The 6,857-nt window shown below is 49.6% G+C and overlaps 1 non-coding gene across 1 annotated transcript; it reads right to left on the reverse strand.

Annotated features, from left to right (window-relative positions):
• Positions 1-831: 831 nt before the first annotated feature.
• TRNAA-AGC (transfer RNA alanine (anticodon AGC)) lies at positions 832-903 on the reverse strand. The gene has a single exon. It is a non-coding gene; the product is annotated as a tRNA-Ala (tRNA).
• Between the last annotated feature and the right edge of the window lie 5,954 nt (positions 904-6,857).

The following is a 6,857-nucleotide window of genomic DNA, read 5'->3' on the forward strand; positions in this document are numbered from 1 at the left end:
AGGGGGGTGCGGATGAAAGAGCCTCGGGTCTTTTTGAAACCTACGGGGATTATGACACAGGGTGGTGGGCACAAGATGGCCGCCACGGGAGGCGGGGCCAACCACAAAATGTCGGGGGGGGTGAGGTGGCGCATCATTCTGATGGGACCTGGAGGGTGTTGTTCAAGGTATAAGCCTGCACGTGGAAGCTTACGTCTTGAAGACAACTACGTTATTCTTTATTTATTTAAACTTCTCATCCGCCATTCCCAGCCGGATGGGGCCATTGTTCTGACCCAATATGGCTTCTCTTATGTCCTTAAGTCTGGGGCACTGATGCTCTGTTTCCTTGGTGCTTGGGGGGAAGGGGCAACAGGAGGAGGGCTTCTGGAGTTCTGGCCTTGCTGGTGGACCTCCTGAAGGCATCTGGGGTTTGGCCACTGTGTGACGCAGAGTGTTGGACTGGGATGGGCCACTGGCCTGATCCAACATGGCTTCTCTTGTGACCTTAAGTTTGGGGCAGGGATGCTCTGCCCTGCTGTGGACCTTCTGAGGGCACCTGGGTTTTGGCCACTGTTGGACTGGACGGGCCACTGGCCTGATTCAACATGGCTTCCCTTCTGTTCTTAGATAAAAAATGTTTGTAGCAGATGTCCATCAGTGGCTATTAGTCACAAAGTATACATGTAATGATCTGTCTCAGCTTCCAGAGTTCTGGCCCCTCCGATGGCCCCTAGGTTTTGGCCACTGAATGACACAGAGGGTTGGACTGGATGGGCCAAGTTGAGTGTTGTCTGTTCTGGGTGACTCTCCAGGGACTTACAGGCCTTTAACAAGCCTAGCCCTTTTAATTGGAGATGCCAGGGATTGAACCTGGAACCTTCTGCATGCTAAGCAGATGTTCTCCCACTGAGCCACAGCCCCACTCCATGGCTCTCCAGGGTCTCGAGCGGATGACTTTCCCATCACCGCCTCCCTGGCCCCTTTCTACGTCTCCCATCAGAGACTCGCTGGGCCAGAAGAGAGACATTTCTGAGGAAGGTCCGCCATGATGGCGTGTTGAGCACTGTGTTACTTATGCACACCGAACCACAAATGCACACACGGAGAAGGAAGGATGGCTATGGGCAGCAGATTTATACTGTTTTCTTTAATATATCCTTTATAAACTAGGAAATAAAGGGCAGCTAAACCTCCAGGGGCCTCCAGTGCAGCAGCACCAGACAAACTGAAGGAAGCAAAACGTCGCAAAAACAAAGGTACGGTTTCCCTGCAGGAGAACGTCTTGGACAGGCTGCATTCTGGCTGTCCAAAAATTTGCTGCGGTGACCTGAAAGAACCACCCCTGCACGGGTTATTAATTCCACACTTGGCAAGGAGAAAAAGAAGAGCTGGATTTTATGCCCTGCTTTTCTATACCAGAAGGAGTCTCCCAAGTGGCTTACAATCGTCTTCCCTTCCTCTCTACCCTGTGAGGTAGATGGGGCTGAGAGAGCTCTGAGAGAACTGCTCTGTGAAAACTAGCCCCAAGAGAACTGGGACTAGCCCAAGGTCACCCATCTGGCTGAATGTGGAGGAGGAGTGGGGAATCAAAGACAGCTCTCTGCAGCTTAGAGGCCACCGCAGTTACACACAACACCAAGCTGACTCCCTGTAGTCAGATAGGAGCATAAATGTTGTGCCGTCTTTGATATCAACCATAGAGGTTGCAAAAAAAACCTTTCACAGGTGGGGGGAGGACGGTTTACTGCAAAACAGTCTTCATGTGCCAGGATGGCCTATGGCAGGGGTCCCCAAGAAAGAGCCCCTAATGCCTTTTATAACACCCACGTGTTTTTAGAAACTGGGCATGGCGTTTGCCCCACAGGGCCAATGGATTGGCCAATTGGCCAATGGAAACTCGATAGGCTCGGCATATATATTTTAAAACACACTGCTTTGGGAAGCAAGTTACACCTGACCTCACTCCCTGACACCCAGTGCTTGGCTCCGCCTCTTGAGGCAGCCATTTCGTGCTCAGCTCCACCTCCCGTGGCAGCCATTTTGTTGTTGCACCCGTGCCACAGAAGCAGAGGCCCCGTGATGCTCACCAGAGTCCCTTCGGCTGTCCCCCCCATGAGCTCGACAGGCTCCCACGGTTAAACTCCCTTTAACTCAACAAGATGCCGTCGATCCGCATCGTGTTAGGGCTGAAGGGTGTTTTCAAAGCTCTCCGGGCGAGCACGCTCCCCTGAAGATATTCACCAAGCGTTTTGCTCCTTCCCTTTCATTTGCAACATTTTTTATCTAATTGGCTTCAGAATTTATAATCTCGGTGACAGTGTTCGGGGCTCTGCGGTACAATTTTTTTATTATTTTCTTTTTTTTCCCTGAAGAGGAAAAAAAGAGCCAGAGTAGGGGGAGGAGGAGAAGGAGGAGGCAGCAGGACAGGAAGAGGAAAGGCTTAAAGCGCCACCTGCTGACCGGACGCTGCGACTGCAGCGGAAGCAGTTCCTTACATCTGGCAGCTGTTCCATTTTCCATCTTCCGAATTTCAAAGGAAGGTAATCCGGAGCTTTCAAAGCAACGGTTTTCTGCTCAACAAAATAAAGAAGTGGAGCATAAGCACCTGACAAGTTCTCCTCAAGGGGTGGGGGAATTCGTCCAAAAGTGAACCGCAAATGAGAACCAAAACAAAACAAAAAAAACACCCAGCCAGACTTGAAAAGACTAGATTAAGCAAAGAAGGAGGGGGGGGATGCAATTAAAGCAGCGAAAAAAATTAGCATCTCACCACCGGCCCCCGTACAATGAGAAGGTTCATCAGTTGCTGCGTGTTCATAATCCCGGCAACATTTCCATGATAAATCCCAATTTTGCACCATTGTTGATCCAATCAAACGAAAATTTGGTATGCAACTTTTCGGGACCAGATGCTGAAATAAATTATGCACATTACTCATTTACGTTTCAGAGCTGCAGAAAAGAGAGAGAGAAAGGGAGAGAGAGAGCGACGCTCCCTCGCAAACTTAGGACAATCGCAGGGGGGAGCTGCCATATGCAGCTAAGAAAACGAGATTTCTTCCCAACGAAACTTTTCAAACAATGAATATTTTCTTGTAAGTTGGTGTCGGGAAATGCCACCCACTCACAGCTGACTTACAGTGACCGAGTGGGGCAGGGATTCCCAACCAGGGTTTTGGGAAACCCTAGGGTGCCATGAGAACTCCCCAGGGGTTACAGGGCCTATCCCGGAAGTTAGAACATCACTAGAGTCCAACTTCTCCTGTTGCTCTACAGGCCTAGTCTCTCTCCACAACGGAAACAATAAATGGTTGATTGGTAGCTTTCCGCACCTAACTTCCATGCTCACTTCCGGGGTTCCTCAGAGCCTGAAAACTTTTTCAGGGGTTCCTCTGCGGTCCAGAGGCTGCCACAGGGTTATCAAGCCAAGAGATGTTCAGGAGAAGTTCGCCATTGCCTACCTCTGCGTAGCAACTCTGGTCTTCCTTCGTGGTCTCCCACCCAGGACGGGCCCTGCTTAGCTTCTGAGATCAGACGACACTGAGCAAGCTTGGGTCACCTTATAAACAAGCTGCTGACTTTATTTATTTCGCTCGACAAACTTTGGACAGTGCAGAGAGACTTTTCGTCGTGATAACGCACGCGCAAAAAAACGCAGGCGCCGGAGACAGAAAATGCCTGAATAATTCTGGAAAACGGGCACCGCAAACATAGATCAGATACCTCCCTTTTCCGCACTGTCCTACACCTTCCACTCGCAAAAGTTGCTCGATATCGAATCAAATCCTTGGTCCTCTAAAGTCGGTATTGTCTCTACTCAGCAGCTCCCCGGGGACACACATCAACTGGTCTTTTCTACTAGAAACATCAGGGACTGATCCGTGGCTCTTCTGGATTTAACGAAAAAGCTCTTCCACCAACGCTGCTCCCAAGTTTGGTTGTCCGAAGGCAAAGCCATGCTAAGGTGCAAGCATGTTCTAGTGCTCTCCAGAGACGCACAATCTCAGACTTCCTCTCTTGCTCAGGAGTGTTGTGCGTTCGGGCTTGCTTGCCGGGCGTGGCTTGAACATTGATGCTGCAGGTAGCTCAGCGAAGGAAAGGGCAAATTGCTGATGCGCTGGGAAGTACATAAACTTTATGCACCAGCAGCGGACGCGTGCTTTGCCGTAAAGATAATTATTTTTATAGCCTGCACTTTGTATCAAACGAGAGGCTTTTGGAAAAGAGTTCGCCGTGAACCCTTAAAAAAAACGGCAAATCAAATTGTGAGGCAAGTGACTCTCCCCGAGTGATTGCTTCCAGGGGGGGGGGAATCCACCCGGTTTAAACTGGGCGTATCGGAAGTCGTAGCAAATACATACAAGAGAGGAAATGTCAAATGGGGAACATGTCATGACAATGAGATTAATAATATAGCTGTAAAATATACCGGTTATTAGAAATGTAAATGACAAACGCCTGAAGTTGGAAAAAATGTATTTTGCCAAGGATGCCTGGGGGATTATAATGAAGGGGGATCTTGTGGAGAAAATTCTCTTCTAGTTCTGTATTTGATCGCTTATGACGCGTTTTGATATCGGTGGTTGCCTATGTGGCCCCTCCATCTTTGTGTACTTTATATACTGTTATTTTGGGTTTTCAGGGGATCGTTTGTGTCATGGATTCTCACTCCAAAACACGGCAGGGTCGTCTCCTTTGTACGGCGCCTTATAATCACCCTCCCTTCACCATAGATAGTTCAGATTTGTATGTGAAATTATCTTTATGACCCCCTCACCTCCCGTTTTTTTTTAACAATTAGCCTAATTAGAATTGCCGGCCGCTCCAAAACAGAACGGCAGAGGACCCGTGCCAAGACAAGGGGAAAGGCTCGTTCTGTCCAAAACTATCTGTGGGCGAGCCAGTGAATTTTTTTGTGCTTAGAGCTGCAAGGAGATCTCACGCGAACCTGCGCCAGCAATGCTCAGAAACCCAATCATTACACTCCTGGCTGGCTTTTCCAAGGAAGGCTCTGCCAAGCCAGCCAAATTAAACGTTCCGTTGTGCACAACGGCCAAGGAAAAAACAGGACGAGGACTCTACGGCTCTGGCAGCCAAGTCCGCTGCGGGGGGAAGCGGAGAAAAAGCGCGGCGGAGAAAACGCAGTGCCCACAACCTTCTCACGGCCATGTCGGGAGCCCGTGTGGGGCAGTGGTTCAAGAGCGGCAGGCTCTAATCGGGAGAACTGGGTAGGATCCCCCGCTCCTCCACGTGCAGCCAGTTGGGTGACCTTGGGCCAGTCCCAGTTCTCTTAGAGCTGTTCTCGCAGAGCTCTCTCAGCCGCACCTACCTCGCAGGGCGTCTTTTCTGGGAGAGGGAGGGAAAGGCACTTGGAAGTGGGGTATAAAAACCAGTTCTTCTGTTTCTGTTCACAGATAGCTTGTGGGGCAGACAGGCACACAGGCAGGTAAAAACATAAAAGCACAGTTTAAACCGATTCAGAAACGGGTAATTTCACAAACCGGAGTAGCTCTCCCATAAATAGGTTAGTGGGCTTGTTCGGTTTTTAAAGATCTAATATTTCTCCTGGTGGGACGGGGGGGGGGGAGGAGGAGCCAGTCTGATGTTCTGCGTGCTCATTTTGGAATCAACCAGACGCCTGGTGAAAGAGTGCTGTTTTACAATCCCTTCCAAACTTTGGTACACCCAAAAGATCCCAGATCTCCACTGGCATCTCGTTTCATCTAGCTGGAGCCAAAGTCAAAAAGGCCCAGGCTCTGGTGGGGGGCCAAACACGATACTTTGGGGCCAGGGATCACCAAGAGATTGGAATTAACACAATGCAGGGCTCTTCAGGAGACAGACGTAGAGAGACGGACCCTTAGATACGCCGTCCCTTCGATACCAAGCCCCTCCCACCCAACCCAGGCACCAAATATGCTAGGTACGTCACTGCCTTTTAGGGACCGGTTTGTTTGCACCTGTTCTGGGATAAGATCCAGGCATCCACACCAGGCCAGAGAATTCAAAGATATGACTGTAATGATTCCTGGGTTCAAAGGGTGCAGTGGGATTGTTGCATAGTTTTATATATGGTTTGACTCGTCCTTTTATGGCTGTACACCACCGTGAGTCAGCTGGCTGCAGTTAATAAATATAATCATAATAACGAAGTCAAAATTATCCAATTATCAAGAGGCATCGGAGCTATTCTCCCAAATCGAATGCCCCAAAACACTCCTGGCACAGATTTGGTTATGCAGTCAGCATAAACGCCCCCCAAATCAGGCCGTTATGTGATCAGCCGCTCCTATAAAAACCTATAAAAAGATCGCCCAGTCAGTTCAAGGCAGATGGATGTTTCAGGGCATGTGCCCCCTCTCATCTCACGTCCCCCAACTCAAGAACGTGTTGCTGCTTCTTACCAAGTTAAATCGGCAGTCCTCTTATTCTATACCACAGGTGAATCATAGAATCATAGAGTTGGAAGGGGCCATAGAGGCCATCTAGTCCAACCCCCTGCTCAACGCAGGATCAGCCCTAAGCATCCTAAAGCATCCAAGAAAAGTGTGTATCCAACCTTTGCTTGAAGACTGCCAGTGAGGGGGAGCTCACCACCTCCTTAGGCAGCCTATTCCACTGCTGAACTACTCTGACTGTGAACATTTTTTTCCTGATATCTGCTAAATTGAGGCTCTCCAGATGTTAATGGACTACAATTCCCTGTGCGCTTGCTGGCAGGGGCTTATGGGAATTGTAGCCCATGGACATCTGGAGAGTCACTGTTTGGCCACCCTTGTTCTAGACAAAGGTTGGGAAAGCTGCCGAGACACCTGCAGAGAGGCCAACCTGAAAGACCCCCCTTAAGGGCAGGATGTTCTACAGAGGGAGACCAA

This window comes from Paroedura picta, chromosome 17 (assembly GCF_049243985.1).
Source record: "Paroedura picta isolate Pp20150507F chromosome 17, Ppicta_v3.0, whole genome shotgun sequence".
Classification (NCBI taxonomy): domain Eukaryota; kingdom Metazoa; phylum Chordata; class Lepidosauria; order Squamata; family Gekkonidae; genus Paroedura; species Paroedura picta.